Source organism: Papio anubis, chromosome 10, assembly GCF_008728515.1.
Source record: "Papio anubis isolate 15944 chromosome 10, Panubis1.0, whole genome shotgun sequence".
Lineage (NCBI taxonomy): Eukaryota > Metazoa > Chordata > Mammalia > Primates > Cercopithecidae > Papio > Papio anubis.
In genome coordinates, this window is record NC_044985.1 from 40930681 (window position 1) to 40948223 (window position 17543).

Consider the following 17543-nt stretch of genomic DNA (forward strand, 5'->3'; position numbering starts at 1 on the left):
GGATGGTCTCGATCTCCTGACCTCGTGATCCACCCGTCTCGGCCTCCCAAAGTGCTGGGATTACAGGCTTGAGCCACCGCGCCCGGCCTATCTTGTCAGTTCTATCAGTTATTTATATATTTTGGAACTCTAACATTAGAAGAATATACATATAGAATTGCTATTTTTCCTAGATTAAATTATCCCTTTATTACTATGTAATATCCCTTTATGTCTCTTGTAATCTTTCCTGTTCTCAAGTCTACTTTATGTAATGCTAATATACCTACTTCAGCTTCTTTTAACAAGTGTTTACATGGTATACCTTTCTCCATCCTTTAATTTTGAATGTATCTATAGCCATATATTTAAAGTGAGATTCTTGTAGATAGAATATACTTGTCTTGCTCTTGTTAATTCAATTTGGCAATACCTAGCTCTTAACTGACAAATTTACACAATTTACATTTAATATAGTTACCAACATGATTGGCTTTAAATTTACCAATTTGTTTTTATAAATGTGTGCTATATATTCTTCTTATTTTAAAATACATTTAATAAAAATAACCCATAGTTTTATATATTTTACATGTGTAGAATATTTACAAATCCACTTCTACAGCATTTACTCAATGTTTACTATTTTTCCATTATTTGCCTTTTTGACTATTTCCTTCAGTAGTAAAATGTCCTGTGTTCTCTTTAAAAAATTAGTTTCTTGGGCAATCCTGCCTGTTCCAAGGCCTCTGTTCTTTTCCTTTTTGATGCCAAAGCCGGATTTGATTGCTCCTTTAAGGTTTCCACTGGACAGTTGGGTCTTGGCAGCTGACATCCAGGTATTGGCCCTGGCCGATTACTGAAATACTTCATTTTCAGTGCCTGCGTGGCCGTAATTCGAGCACATGGATCAAATAAGAATAAGCCTTGTATGAGATCTAGTAAGTCGTCTCCTGCTGCACTGAAGATGTGATGCAATGGGATTCCAGGGAAACTCTTAAATGTCACATAATCTGGAAGACTACACATGTCCGGCCACTGTTCCTCAGTTGGTGTACCCAAATATTCTTGTTAGCTGATCAAGTTCTGAATCTCCTGACAAAAAAAGGAACCCTTAGAAGTAACTCTGCTAATATACAGCCAACAGCCCACATGTCCACACTCACACCATACATCCTAGCTCCAAATAGTAACTCAGGGGCCCGATACCACATGGTTACAACCTGATGTGTATAAGCTCTACTGGGGCTCCCATATGATTTGGCCAGGCCAAAATGTGCCAGTTTTAGAACTCCATTTTCATCTAGCAACAAGTTGTTTGGTTTTAGATCCCTATGTAGGATCCAATGTTGATGTAAATATTCTAATCCTTGAAGAGTCATCAACATACAGGCTTTGATGTGTGATGGTGTCAGCACAAGACGATTATCCTTTATTATAACCTCTAGATCAGTTTCCATAAAACCAAAGACAAGGCTAACATTAGATTTATGTCCAAAAGCATCAAGGAGACCAATTATATTTGGATGACTTAGCTCCTGTAATAATTGTATGTCTCTTAAGGCTGTTCTGCTTATATCATCTTTAGCTTCTGATCTATGTCCAAGTCTGATTTTATTAATGGTGACAATTTGGTTGGTATTCTTATCTCTGGCCTTGTAAACTGTGGCAAACTTAAAGCCTCCAACAGCCACTTCCATCCACCAGGCTCCATCGCATTAGTATCTATATATTCTTTTTCTCTTCCTTTTTCTACTGTCCTTTTGTGTTAAGTGAGCATTTTAATTATTCAATTCTATCATCACTATTGGCCTATAAGACAGAGCTTTCTGAATTGTTTTTACTATTTTTTCTAGGATTTACCATATACATGTTTAAGTTCTTACAGTCTAAATTTTAGGAATATATCATTTCAATATGTTTTAACAGCCACACATCACTTCCTTCCACTAATTCTTTGTGCTATTATTTTGTTATGTTTTACTCCTAATTATGTTACAGTCTCCCCACTGTACTGTTACTATTTTTCTTCACTCAATTATCTTTCAGAAGTATTTTTAAATGAATTTTTATATTCTCACATCTTTACTATTTAGAACATTTTATCAATATTTTGTATAGATCCAGATATTTATCATGTATCACAATCCTTCTACCTGTAAAACTTTATCATTTCTTATAGTACAAAACTTCACTGCCAATGAATTTTCTCATCTTTTGTTTACTTAAAAAGTATTCTATTTTATTTTCATTGTTAAAAGATAGTTTTGTAGGGTATAAAATTTCGAGCGAGTTAACAGGTTTTTTTCTTGTACTTTAAAGATATTGATTTATTGCTTTCTGCCTTATTTAGTCTCTTACAAGAAGATTGCTGACATTCTTATCTTTGGTTTTCTATATGTAATCGTGTTTTATTTTTTCCTTTGGATGCTTTTAAGATTTTATCTTCATATTTGGTTTTCAGAAGTTTAGCTTTGATGTGCCCAAGTATTTTTTTTTATTATTTCTTCTGCTTTAAACCCTGGCTTTTTAAATCTGCTGTTTGCTCTCTTTCATTCATTTTGGAATATTATTTGCTATTATCTTTTTGAATATATTCTGTGCCATAGTATCTTTCTTCTCCTCATAAAACTTCAATTATATATATATTAGATTATTTGATATTATTCTATGGCTACTGAATATTCTATTCTCTTGCTATTATTGTTTCTTCATTTTTTTTTCTTTTTTAGTATGGATAATTTGCATTGGTCTAACTTAAAGTTCAACAATCCTTTCACTGCTATATCCAGACTGTTGATAAGTCATTCAGCAGAAAATTTATCAAATAAATTCTTCTTCTCTGTTTAGCATGTTTTTAAAAAATTTCTAGCATTCTCACTTGATTTCTTTTTGAATTTCTATATACCTCCTGAAATTTCTCATTTGTTCATACATGTGTTAACCTTTTTAACATATTAACACTCTTTAACATATTTAACATAGTTGTTTTGAAATACTTCATCTAAAGTACCATGATCTCATCACATCTTGGTTTGATTCTGTTGACTCCTTTATCTCTTGATCATGGGTAATTTGTCATAGTCATTGTTATTGTTTGTGTGTATCGTATAATAACACATTGAATGTAGACATCGTGGCTAAAGAAAAATTGAGAATGAGGTAAATTTACAACAGGAAATGGGCACACTTCTTATAGCAGTTCGTTAATATGGAGGTTAGATCAGTCTAAATAGTAGCTGAACTCAGTTGATTGTGGTTGTTGTTCTAATTACCTTTGATTAACCATAGACTTCAAATTCCTCCAGTCATAGACTACTACTAGCTTGTGCTTAGGCTGAGGCACCTAGGGTGCTGGAGGGTTTTAACAGTATTTTGCTCCATCCTCACCTTTTAGCAGACCTTGCATCCCCATGCCACAGAGTGGGTCCCCGTTCAGTATCTTTCCCCTTTCCCAGATAAAATACTGCCTGCATTAGCTTGTTTCTATGTACAAGGCTTTTGCAGGTGCCAGGGGATTTCTAGTTTCTTATTTTAGCCTTCTCATCCTTCCTTCCTCTCTCATCATGATAGCCATGATCTACCTTGCTTTTTCATCAGTGCAAGATCATGTACTTAACTTTTCTATTCTATTCTTAGTGAAATACAGCATTTCTCATCTCCTGCTACTCCAATGGCAGCCAAACTGGTATCAGGGGTGTATGGATGTTACCTGCTTCTCTCTTAGTGGCAACACCTTTATTTTCATATGAGGAAAGGATTCAGAACAGGGCTAGACATTACACCTTTCCCTCAACAGCAACATCATATCTACATTCCTGCATCACCAAAGAATTTGTCATGCTTCCAGTCCTACTCAAGAGTACCTGGTTAGGGCCCATGAATGAGCATTGGTGAGTGCTTGCAGATTCTCCTTTGTATGGGGTTTCCATGGGTTCTCAACTATCATGCTGGCCTATTGGGCCTTTAAGTATTTTTTAAATGTTCAATTTGCATTAGTCAGGATTCTCCAAAAAAAGAAGACCAAGAGGATGTATATAAAATGATTTATTATAAGGAATTGGCTTATGTGATTATGGGCACTGAGAAGTCCACACCGAGGGGAATCAATGGTATAGATCCAGTCTGAGTCTGAAAGCCTGAGATGCAGGAGAGCCAATCATATCAGTTCCAGTTTCAGTCTGCATCTGAAGGCAAGAAAAGTCTGCTGTTCCAGTTTGGAGGCATTTAGACAGATAGAAATAATTCCTTCTTAGCACTTTACTCTATTTAGGCCTTCACAGATTATTTTTTGTGGTTTGTTGTTGTTGTTGTTTTAGTAGAGACAAGGTTTCACCATGTTGGCCAGGCTGGTCTCAAATGCCTGACCTCAAGTAATCCACCTGCCTCTGCCTCCCAAAGTGCTGTGATTACAGGTGTGAGCCACCACACTGGCCAGGTCTTCACAGATTGCATGAGACCCACCTTCATTGAGAAGAGCAATATGTTTTACTCAGTATACTGATTCAAACATTAATATCATCCAGAAACACTCTCACAGACAGACTCAGAATAATGTTTAACCAAATATCTGGGCACTCATTGGCCTTGTTAATTTGGCACATAAAATTAACCATCACACAGTTGTTTTCTTTTTATCTGATTTTATAGCTGCCATTTCTTTCTGCTTTGTTCTGCCAAAGGCAAATTTAATGTGGTCCACCTCTCCTGGAGGGTCTTGACATCCTCTGAAATTCAGTGATCTTAGTTGCTTTGAAACCTCAACTATCTGATGAATACAAACAAGACATACTTTTGTAGATTAATTATTTTTATTGTTAGAGTAGGAGCTTTTTATATCCAAAGTAGAAGCAGCTTTCCCAAATAGTCTTAACATTCAGGGTAAAAAAATTTTGAATCAAGTCATTTTTATATTAATGTTTCCCTCATAGTAAACATAAAAACAGACCCTCTTCCCACAATAAATATTACTTATGTATTACTATATAAGAGTTTACTAAAATAACAATTTACTATTTTTGAAAATTATGTTACGGAGATCTAAATGTTTCTTAATTTCAATTTTTCATTTTTTAATTTCATATTAACAAATAACTTTTTTTAAGTTTAGAACACAAATACATCTGTGGGACCTTGAAATGTTCAAACCCTCTTGACACAGTGCCTATAAATGTATTATCAACAAAATGATCTTACTCCCACCTTTTTAATCAAAGCCAAGATTGATGGTAAAGACAGAAAAAGTGACAAAGGCCAAACCACTAGTAGCCACAGCTCCATAGTTTCTGGATGAAATAATTTATATACTAACGCTAGCAGAAAGAACCCCATTATACACCTCAAAGGGGAAAGGGTAGCTGTGTCAATAACGGATCATGCATATTTATAGTTATTTAGATTCATGTAGTTAAACATGATCATCTAAACCTCACTTGTAATATGTTTGAAAAAATAGATGAAGACAGTATCATTGGAAACTTTCCATACTGATAGCTAAGTTCTGTACTTCTGCTACAAAGTTGAAAAATGTGTTCTCAAAGGCAAATATATAAAAACATTCCTGTGAGAAGGGAGAGCAAATTGTTCCAAGCCTATACAAACCTCGGCAGGTATAAATCATGTAATAGCTGAGCATTCCATTAACAATTTAGAGCATTCCATTAAACAATTCCAAATGTCATCAGAGTTTCTCCAACATATAAACCATATTTCTATCAAAATCTCCCCCATTTTTGACTATTTGTTGTTCATGCTATTGCTGTGGATGCCAAACTGAAATCTATAGGAATTAACCAAGACAAGTACCTTAAAAATTGAGTTCCCACCCCCGCTATACACAGCAATATGGCCAAAAATGCCTTAGCCTGAAAACTATTACAATTTTGATTTCTTGAAATTTTCTGGAACCTTGCTGAAAAAGAAACTGTTGTATGAAAAGATCCATTTCGACTCCTCTGAAAATTATTAACTAAGAAGTAACAGCATCAAGTTAATTTTGTGGGCAGTGGCCAATTTCCACTTGCTCTTCTCCCTCTGTTTTCCCTGCTACAAACGGTAGAAAGAAGTCAGCGCAGTTGGCTATTCCCTAAAAGTAAAATTCCCCTTCCATTCTAAACAGCTCAGCAGACTCTCAGTACAGAATAAACTAATGGCCATGGGTCAGAGCCCACAGTTCTTTGCTCTTTGTCGTGTTAATTTTAAAAAATATATGTGATGATCATCTCCTGAATTTCAATTTCCTGAAGACAATATGACAAATTTATTTTAACTATTCTGATGCAGAAAGCTAATTAAGTAAACTGGTTCAGCAACTGATCATGTTTCACTAATTTCAACCATCTGCCTCAACATTTGTTCCTATGTGCACCAGCTTTCATAGCTTCTTTCCTCTAATAGCAATTAATGAAACTGTTAATAAGCTACATATATCATACACTGTTATAACAATTTACCAAAGGGTAGCATTATGAGACAAATTATATTTAACAATTGTAGAAGAATGACTCTGATTATCACATGTACAACATCAATTAGATTTTTTAAATTTCTGCTTCTCAATTAATTATCTAACTAATTTGGTGCACATTCTATGTATAATTTGTAATTTTAAACTCCTGGTCAGATTTTGCCATCATTTTTACATGCTGACTGCTTATATGAGGCACATATTAATGAAACATAACCTCTCTGCAAATTACTGAGCCTTGCTTTTATTTTCATTCATTGTGCTTTTTCATAAGAACTTTTTCGGCCAGGCGCGGTGGCTCAAGCCTGTAATCCCAGCACTTTGGGAGGCCGAGACGGGCGGATCACGAGGTCAGGAGATCAAGACCATCCTGGCTAACACGGTGAAACCCCGTCTCTACTAAAAAATATAAAAATCTAGCCGGGCGAGGTGGTGGGCGCCTGTAGTCCCAGCTACTTGGGAGGCTGAGGCAGGAGAATGGCGTAAACCCGGGAGGCGGAGCTTGCAGTGAGCTGAGATCCCAGCCTGGGCGACAGAGCGAGACTCCATTTCAAAAAAAAAAAAAAAGGAACTTTTTCAATTACTGTGCAATGCATAAAAAGGCAAATTGTACTATTATCCAGTTTTTGCACTATATTCAAAGAATGACATGATATATGCACACACATATATAATAATTTTAATTTTAAATGAGGTTAATTTATAAATATATTTTACAAATATCCTTTAAAAAAACAGTACACCAAAAACCAAAAAATAAATGGCTTTTACAAAGTAAGTCCTATCTAATTTAAACTTCTACAATAGCATTATGGATCTGGTAACTCCTGTATAAATGAAAAATACAAAATATGATTTGACTTTGCCAAAGATTTGGTATTTATTTTCCTGGTAATTAAAAAAAATAAAAAAGAACGTTTCTTGAAAATATGTTTTATAAATACACAGTATTGATGAGTAAGTGCTAAAAGCTCAACTCATCAATACTCTGTAGTTCTCCGTTTAGCCACTACTCTGTCCAAGGGTATGTGAATGCACACACATTCACACATACTCAAACTCATAGTCTTCTCTGTTATAACCACTACCTTTGCTTCCATAACCACATTTACAATATTATTATAGAGGAAGAAATCCTGTATATCATGACATCCAGGACATTTTTACAAAGCTCCAAGATGTGGACGATCCTACACATTCCTCCCCCTAATAAGCTGTGTGGACAGCATAGACCTAATCTAAGGATTTTCAGCCTGGGCATGGTGGCTCATGCCTGTAATCCCAGCACTTTGAGAGTCTGAGGCAGATGGATCACTTGAGGTTAGGAGTTCAAAACCAGCCGGTCCAACATGATGAAACCCATCACTAACAAAAATACAAAAATTAGCCAGGTGTGATGGCGCATGACTGTGGTCTCAGCTACTTGGGAGGCTGAGATGAGAGGGTCACTTGAACTGAGAGGCAGAGGTTGCAGTGAGCCTATTGCACACCTGCACTCCAGCCTGGGTGACAAAACAAGACTGTCTCAAAGAAAAATCCTAAGGATCTTCAAAATGCTTTTTACCAATATTTAGCGGATGATATGTACAAGAAAAATACATCTGAAATATTAACAGTAAAAACATATACCAAGTTTCCAAAGCAATTTAGCAAAAAGGCAATTCAGAGTTTTAATGAATCAGAGAGGAGATACATTTATAGCTTAATTCCCATCTGACACAGTTTGGATATCTGTCATCACTCAAATCTCATGTTAAATTGTAATCCCAAAAGCTGGAGGTGGAGCCTGATAGGAGGTGTTTGGATCATGGGGGCATGGATCCTTCGCAGCCTGGTGCAATCTTCATGATAGTGAGTTCTCGTGAGATCTGGTCCTTTAAAAGTGTGTGGTACCTTCCTCACCTCTATCTTTTACTTGCTCCTGCTTTCAACATGTGATGTTCCTGGTCCCCTTTGCCTTCTACCATGATTGCAAGTTTCCTGAGGCCTCATCAGAAGCCGAACAGATGCCCAGGACCATGCTTCTTACACAGCCTGCAGAATTGTGAGCCAATGAAACCTCTTTTGTTTATAAATTACCCAATCTCAGATACTTCTTTATACCAAAGCAAGAACAGCCTAATACATCATTCTATACTACACTATGTTCACTCTATGACTCAGGTTTATCAAGACTGGAGATGACTCAAGGACTGATAAACTCTTTTTTTTGGTACACTTAACAAAAGTCTCTTTACAAGAAAGACATAAGAGCCTTTTGAGAAGCAGCTCATTCTAAAGCAGGAAAGAGGAAGAGCACTAATTTGGCTCAAATACAAAAGCTCGACACCTGTGAGGTTGAATACAGAGGAGGAATCACCACTCAGGCTATCTCTAGTTCATTTCCACGAATGTGTGTTTTATCTCATTTAATCTTGCGTATATGAGGTTTAAAGAATTTTGGCAAACATCAAAGCATGACCATTAAGTTATGCAACTTCTTGACTGGAGACATAGCTAGTACTGCCTGTACCCAGTGAACAAATGACTATCAATTCTTCCCTGCTCCTCGCCCAAATTGCAGATTATAATTGTCCTTCTCTGCTTCTTAAATTTAAAGCTAAGTCATTGAAAATACCTATAAATACATCTCATGAGAAAAATTACTTCTTAGATTATTTGATATTATCATTTCTAGTGATAAACAAGTACATATTGGTATGGTTTAGTTAGGAGCAAGGGTTGAAGGGGTACAATGAGATGCCAAGCGGTCTTGGTTCCCTTGTGTTTTGCATATTTTTAAACAGCAAAGAAATTTCTATTGAAACTATTACTACTTTACTATTGTCATAAAAAGAGAATTGAGATACCCAAAGAAAAATAATCAAAATAATGCAAATGACAAGAATTCTTGGAAGAATGAGGAAAAAGGAATTGCTAAAAGCATTAAGCAAAAATGATAGAATAGTTTGTCCTCCTTTAAACCTGCCCCAATTTTATTGTATAAATAACTTACATTTTCCAATGGATACTCTGTATCTTAATTAAAATAATCAGTTTGAAAATCCCCTAAACCAAAGAAGCAATAAAAATACTGAGAAACACTGCCTTCTTCAAATCATAGGAGAATAATTCCACCCAGCTATCTTAGTCTGATTTATTGTCACTAAACAGAATGCCACAGACTGGGTAATTTATAAACAGTAGAAGTTTATTTGGCTCATGGTTCTGGAAGTTGGGAAATCCATGATCAAGGGGTCATCTGGTGAGGATCTTCTTGCTGCATTATTCCATGGTGGAAGGGCAGAAGGGCTGTGAATTCCCTTGCAGTCACGGCAAAAAGAAGACAATGAAAATAATGGTTTCTACTACTCTTTCTTTTCAGAATCCTGAGACGAGAACCTCTTGTGGTGAGAAGCACCAACAATCACCACAGAGGGTCCCCAGATTAGCTACTCCTCTAGGGAGAACTAACTCCTGAGGTAATCTCAATTCTGGCTCCGTTCCCCTTATCTAAAATAATCTCTCAACTTTGACCTTGATAACATTGGCAGCAAATAAAGATGAAGACACACACCACAAATCCAACAAGTACCACTCATTGACTGGTAATGGGAAATTTGGTCCTAAAGTTTCTGTAGACCAGAGATATTTAACTCTGCAGGCTTCCTGTGAATAAACACCCATATCCTACCCTCTCTTTGTCTACCACTCTAGACGTGGCCACTCAGCAGCCATCTTCCTTTGTAAAGGTGAAGCAGAAAAGTTCTAATGAGAAAAGTCATTGACAACTTTGCTCGTTGGTAGTACACTAGTCATTTTTCAACCAAGCCTTCAAAGACTCAAATGTATTATCTTGAATACAAAGAGCAAAATCTAATATCTCTAACATTATCAGGATAATCAACTGTTTAGTATAGGTTTTTTTTTTCTCTCTCTTTTAACAATGTCAATTTTTTTGTTTTTGTTTTGCTTTTTTGGTACAGGGTCTCATGCCCCTCTCCCAGGCATGAGTAGAGCGGCATGATCGTGGCTCACTGCAACCTCAATTTTGCAGGCTCAGGTGATTCTCCCACCTCAGCCTCCCAAGTAGCTGGGACTACAGATGTGTGCAACCACGCTCAGCCAATTTCTTTGTACTTTTTGTAGAGGAGGGGTTTTGCCATATTATTCAGGCCAGTCTCAGACTCCTGGGCTCAAACGACCCACCTGCCTCAGCTTCCCAAAGTGCTAGGATTACAGACATGAGCCACCATGCCTAGGCAACAATGTCACTTTTGAAAACCATATTTTTAAGAAAATTATTTGACTGTTAATTATTTTTAGGCTGTAATGACAACCTGAGTTTTTTTTATTATTAATTAGCGAACTGTTTATAATGAAATAATTCCCTAATAACTCAGAAGACATATAGAGCCCTTTCCTCTAATAAATTGCCCCTAATATGCTTCTCTTTTGCATAAAGAGTCTTTTGTCCTTCCTCTAAATTGGCTGTTATTTCTCACCATTGTCATTATATTACTGTTTCTCATCTGCTCCCTTACTCTATGTACAATTGTCTGGGTAAGGTTTTGAAAGTGTGCCAACCTCTTCTCTGGAGTAAGCTCCGGACTGTCATTTATCATTTAGAGGGCTTTTTCATTTACTCCCTGGTTCACAATTTGGTTTCACACCACAGACTAAAATCTGCCTTCTGGACCCATTGAGGTTCGCCATATTGTATATGTTATTGTTGTTTTCCCAGAGAGCATCATATGTTTAAAATAGATTGACTTGTGTTACCATAAATAAGAAATAAGAACTTGCCAGGAGTTTAATATATAGTCTAATGGCCTTAGAGAAATGCAAGCAGTTTTGAAGTTTCATTCTCATAGGCATTCTTGGTTTCCACCAAAAAATGACTTTTAAATAAGAAAAATATAGCTATTTTCATCGTGGCTAGCTCTGGCTCTTTAAATTAGGCCAACTCAAGTACATACATATACCATAAATCCTTAAAGCAAGACTTAGGTATCCACCAGGGTTTATAGCTTTTATTGTGAACCTCCTCTTACTTATTCCCAATCTATTCCCTCATTTTATTTCTACTAAGGCTCAGTCTTCTGGATCTGTGACTCCTGACTTTATTTCTGCTTATGGTATTTGAGCTTCAGTTTTGCCAGTGAATCTGGTTTGGCTACTATTCCCATTTTTTACTCCATGGGTTACATCTGGTAGAAATCTCTTGCTACAGCTCCAGGAAACACACACACACACACACACACACATACACACATCTAGTCACAGGAACCCATATATCTACCCTTCACCCTGTATTGAGAGAATATTTAGACTCCCAATCTCAAGGTCGTTGTGCATTAGAGCAAGTTCAACACTTATTGATAGTTTGCATCAATAGGAGGCAAGTTATCCTATATCTTCTGTCAAAGTGAAAGGCATGTGAAATGGGAAAATGGAAAACATTATTTCATGACTTTTTTCCTTTTCACATGTATTTAACCACCTCAGGATTAAATGTGCACAAATGCAATCAGAAACATGAATAGAAAGTTAGTGATTACTTAATAAGATTGTTTAACTTTTTCAAAATCATGAAAATTGCCAGCCACAGTTTTTAACAATCTGCTAACTACTCCATAAGATAAAGCAACAGGATGTTGAAGGAGTCTTTACCTATTGTCTTGGAAATTTTGCTGAAGTTTCAATAATGAAAACAGTAGGTAGTAAGTATATTCACTTTCTGAAAACAAACAAACAAGAACAACTAGATACACCTATGCTAGACTTAATTAAGATTATAGAAACTATCTAGTGATTTCATCAATCACACTGAACCATTTCCTGCCTATAGGAGAATTGATAATAAATTAGAAAGGGAGATTGAAATAGATCATCAAGATAGAGAGTGCTGTGTCAATTCATTTCCTTTCCCCAGCCTGTAAAGAAGAGAAAGGAACTGCTCCCCACTCACAAGCAAAGAAAGATTGGCATGCTTGCCAGTCAGACAAGCATTTAACTTTCCACATGAATATTTGCTAAGCTCTGACAATCTTGGAGAACCAGAAGTGAGTGAGGTGATTAGGTGTTTGGACAGTTGTAATGTGTCTTAGGGAGATTGGGAGCATATGAACAAAGAGATTGACTTCTACTTCCTGCTTGCAAAATTTTGAGGGCAGCAATATGAGTGGAATGTGAGAGATGGGCAGGGTAAGGAGACCATTCAGTTGTGAGGTCAGCTTGTCCTTACAGCAGCTGGTGTGGTTAGAAAGCATTAAGTCCCCTTAAGCCAAATGATCACTACTTACAATAGCTGGGCTCAGAGCAAGTTGATGCAATTTTGCCCAAGATGGCTGCCTTCTGCCTTGAGAAGCTCCAATGTAAGTGTCTAAGTGGGTTGTTCCCCCAGTGTCAGAAAGTAAAAGGGATCAGGCAGAGCTCAGAGCTCATTGCTCTGTCTTAGAATGTGAGCAGGCTCTAAACAGAGTTTGTCATGTATGAGTATAATCTCCTGGAGAAATCGTCATATGTTCTGGGCAAGAAGCAGATGACTGTTTGCCAAAGGGCTTTAAAAATTCTGAACATTCAGCATGAATTCATAGTGGATCATGAATGATTCTAAAATTTGTCTTGAAAAAAAAAAAATCCATGATAGGCTATGCTGCAAAAACAGATGTATTATTAAAATATCACCAAAAACCCTATGTTTGAGCATTCTAACACATTGTACTATCAATATTCTATGCCTGCGCAGTGGAAACAAAGAAGGAAATGTGAGTAAGAAAGCCCTAAGTAATTTTTAACAATGATAAAGGAGCTTGATTTAATGTTAACAAATGCAGATGTTTCAAGTAATGACTTGGCCTTTTGAAAAGACATTAAGGGGGCTCCTATGGTAATGCTGGCAATACTTATGCATTGTTAGACCACTACCACAAAAAGACAAGGACCTATCAGAAGTGACCACCCTCACTTATCCACTGACAGTATGAAGCTTGGGATTTACACCATCATCAATCAAAATATTACAATGGATTGCTAAATGTGAATTTTTCCTCTCCTTTCTAAAAATAGCCCTCCTTATTTATTACAACGAATCCAGTGAATAAATGAAAGACAACCAAAATCTATTTTTGAACAAAAATTACAAATAATACTCCTGAAGCTAAAGTGATTTTCAGTTTCAAATGCAAAAACAGAAAGATAGAAATAAACATGTACATTGTTTAGAAGAGGTGGAAAGATTTTGAATAAACAAGTGATTTAATAAACCACATAGCTTCTAATCCTTTCAAAATCCACTGTTCCTTTTCTACACACAACTATGCCAAGTTTAGATCCTTCTCAAATGTCACAGTTTTGATTTCTGAAATGATCTCGTTTACAGATAGCAAGTCATATCTTCGTATTTTCAAAATCTTTTAAGTTTATTAGAACTACTATCAGTGACAGTTTAAAAACAATTCCTGGGGCCAGGCGTGGTGCCTCTCGCCTGTAAAGCCAGCACTTTGGGAGGCCGAGGCAGGTGGATCATTTGAGGTCAGGAGTTTGAGACCAGCCTGGCAACATGGTGAAACCCCGTCTCTACTAAAAATACAAAAATTTACCACGCCTGGTGGCGGGCACCTGTAATCCCAGCTACTTGGGCGGCTGAGGCAGGAAAATCACTTGAACCTGGGAAATGGACATTGCAGTGAGCCAAGATCACGCCATTGCACTCTTGCAGTGCAACTTGCCTGGGCGACAAGAGCAAAACTCCATCTCAAAAAATCAAAAACAAACAAACAAACAAATTCCTGGGATATCCAACCGGAAAGCCAACAAGTGACCTTGAAATTAACTTTAGATCCAACAACTTAGAAAAATCAAGAGGGAATAAAATAAGTTACATATTTTGGGGTTTTGTTTTTATCTCAGGATTTAACTGAATTCAGGATCTTTTAAAAACTCACATGTAGGGAGTTTCCTGCTTTTCTTCCTGGTTAAAAAAAAGAGATTAAAAAATGAAATTTAGTGCTAGAACCATATTCTCGTTATCTTCTCATATTTTCATGTCTACTAAACCTATAGAGGGTTGCTAGGTGATTAAAACACACTTACATTTTCTGAATCCTAGAATTCAGTTTTAAAACATTTCAATGTTAGAGGAACATGATATCAACCACATTTTAAATACAGGAGTCAAAGCAAGTGCTATGTTTTTAAGTCTAGATTCCATTTAGGCATCTTCTTTTTAAGCTAGTTAGGTATGTATGATAAGAAAGCATGGCCCAGCTATAGAAACACAACAAGGCATGATTGGACTAAAATAAGCTGCAGAGTGGTTTTGTTTCTCTCCCATGAGCTGGCAGGTCACACTGGGGAAGAGTAGGTTGGGGGCGGCCATGACAGCTGACTCTCAGTCCGAATCCTTTGTAATGGAGGGATGATTGTTTTTCTGCCATCGTGTCCAAATGACAAAGGAAACAGCCAGAAAAATAAAACGTTTGCATCTGTTAAGTACCACCTACACCTGCCTACAGATCTTCATGACGCAGATTGAGAACAAAGTGCATATGTTACTAGGCAGAGGGGGCTGGGGTTCATAGCACGAATCCTATTGGCAGGGATGTATTTTAGTGAGTTGAATTATGCCTGTCTGATAAACAACATTTGGGTTCACCACAGGGAGGACTTGGAAAGAGAGGCTGTTCACAAGGAGATGCTGACACTTGGGGAAAAAAAAGCATTGAGGAAATATAATAGAACAAAATCCCATTTAACTATTGATGATGACTTCTCCAGCATGAGGTTTTGCTGGTTGTTACTATCATGGAAAAAGTTACACAGATACTGATATTCCATTAAAAAAATAGACTCATTTCTTCAAATAACTATCACTATACCAATAGAATTCCCCTGAAAAAAGACTTAAAACTTTCAGAGAATTTTAAAGAAATTTGGGGTAAATTCCTCCCACAGATTCAAGATTGTCACCTCTGAGTTTGTCTGAAATTTTGGATTTAGCTAGATGAGTTAGCTAACACTTACCTCTGAAGCTTATTTCAGACTCTTCAGTGTAGTAGATATGTGATTTATATGTTTTTATGTTTTTAATTGGCCTTATTCAGTAATCTTGCTAAATTAACTTTTAAATTGTAATAATTTATTTATAGATGACTGAGAATTTCTTAGTTATGCAGTTATATCTTCTGAAATGCAATGACAATTGTATTTTTTCCTTCCCAATTCTTGTAGTTCCTTTGTCTTGGTTGACTGTATCAGTTAGGCTCTTCAAGACAACATTGAAGAATATGTAGTAAATTTGCAGCCATATTGTTCCATTCTTCAAATCCAGATGAACGTTTTTGTCATTCCCCATTAGGTATTATATTTCTGGATGTTTTTGTAGATACTCCTTATTAAATCAAGAGCTTCCTTCTACTCACAGTTTGCTAAGATGTTTGATCATGAATGAGAATTGAATTCTAGTCTAAGCTTTTTCTATGTATATTGAGATGACTGTATGTTTTTTTTTTTTTGTTAATTTGTGAAGTCCACTGATTTTTAAAACGATAAACCAATTTTGCATTCCTAGAATAAACCTAACTTAATCATGATGTATCATCTTTTTTGTGTATTGCCATTCTGGGTTTACTAATACTTTTTTTAGGGATTTTTATCTATGTTCATGAGTAAGATTGGCTTGTCAATTTTCTTACTCAAAATATTCTTAAGAAGTTTTCATTTCAAAGTTATGCTTGCCTCATGAAACAAGTTGAGGAATGTTTTCTTTTATTTTCTATTAGAATTGCTCTAAATTGATGCCTTTGTTCTTAAAATGTTTGACAGAATTCAACAAAGATAATAAGTATATTGGAAGTATTATTTGTGGAAAGGTGAGATATTGTTTGGTCAGTTTGGTTTGATTTGGGTTAATTTGTTTACCTTTTGAATTCAGAATTTAGCATTTTAATAGCAAATGATATTGACAGTTTATACTCTTATTTCGTATTAAAACTTTGTATTAATACTCATTTCTTATTTCCATTCTTGCATCAGTTTTGGTAAGTTTTGATTTTTTAGAAATTTCTCAATATCATCTAAATTTTCAAACTTATTACTGTATAGTCGTTCATGATATTCTCCTTTGATATTTTTTGTTTCTGAAGGGTCTATAATAATGTCATTTTTTTCCCCATTTATTACATTTGTTATCTGTCCTCTTTTTTCTCTTGATCATTTTACCAAACATTTACCCATTTTATTAGCCTTTTCAAGTTAATCTATTTTATTTGCCTATTAGACTTCTGGCTTTGTCAATTTCTATATTTTTAAGAGAAGCATGGTTAGATTTAGCTTTTTATTGATACATAATATTTGTATATTTTGTTACATGCATAGAATATGGAATGATCAAGTCAGGGTATTTGGGCTATCCATCACCTCAAGTATTTATCATTGCTATGTATTGGGAATATGTCAAGTTCTCTCTTCCAGCTATTTTGAAATCTACAATACATTGTTGTTAGCTATAGTAAATCTACTGTGCTATCAAACATTATTTCTTCTATTTAATTGTATGTTTGTATGTATGTTTTACCCATTAAACAATTTTTATTCATTCCCCCAATGCCCCCCACCCCCTACCCCCAACACACATCCTTCCCAGCCTCTGATAAGTATCTTTCTACTGACTACCTCCATGAGATCAATCTTTTTAACTTTCACATTTGAGTGAGAACACATGATATTTGTTTTTCTATGCCTTGCTTATTTCAGTTCACATAATAACCTCCAGTTTCATCCATGTTGCTGTAAATAACAGGATTTTATTTTATTTTTTTTATGGCCAGGTAGTATTCCACTGTGTTTATTTACTACATTTTCTTTATCTATTCATCTGCTGATGGACACTTAGTTTCATTCCATATCTTGGCTATTGTGAGTAGTGCTGCCATAAACATGGGGTACAGGTATCTCTTCAATACACTGATTTCCTTTCCTTTGGATAAATACTCAGTAGTGCTATTGTTCGATCTTGTGCTGGCTCTACTTTTAAGTTTTTTGAGAAACCTCCATACAGTTTTCCATAATGGCTGTACTAATTTACATTCCCACCAACACTGTATAAGGGTTCCCT

General features: G+C 35.9%; 1 pseudogene across 1 annotated transcript; it reads right to left on the minus strand.

Moving 5' to 3' along the window:
• Positions 1–53: 53 nt before the first annotated feature.
• On the minus strand, positions 54–6797 carry LOC101004021 (annotated as a pseudogene). Its single transcript, XR_002516097.2, has one exon. The product of XR_002516097.2 is annotated as a cyclin-dependent kinase 7 pseudogene (transcript).
• Positions 6798–17543: the final 10746 nt, after the last annotated feature.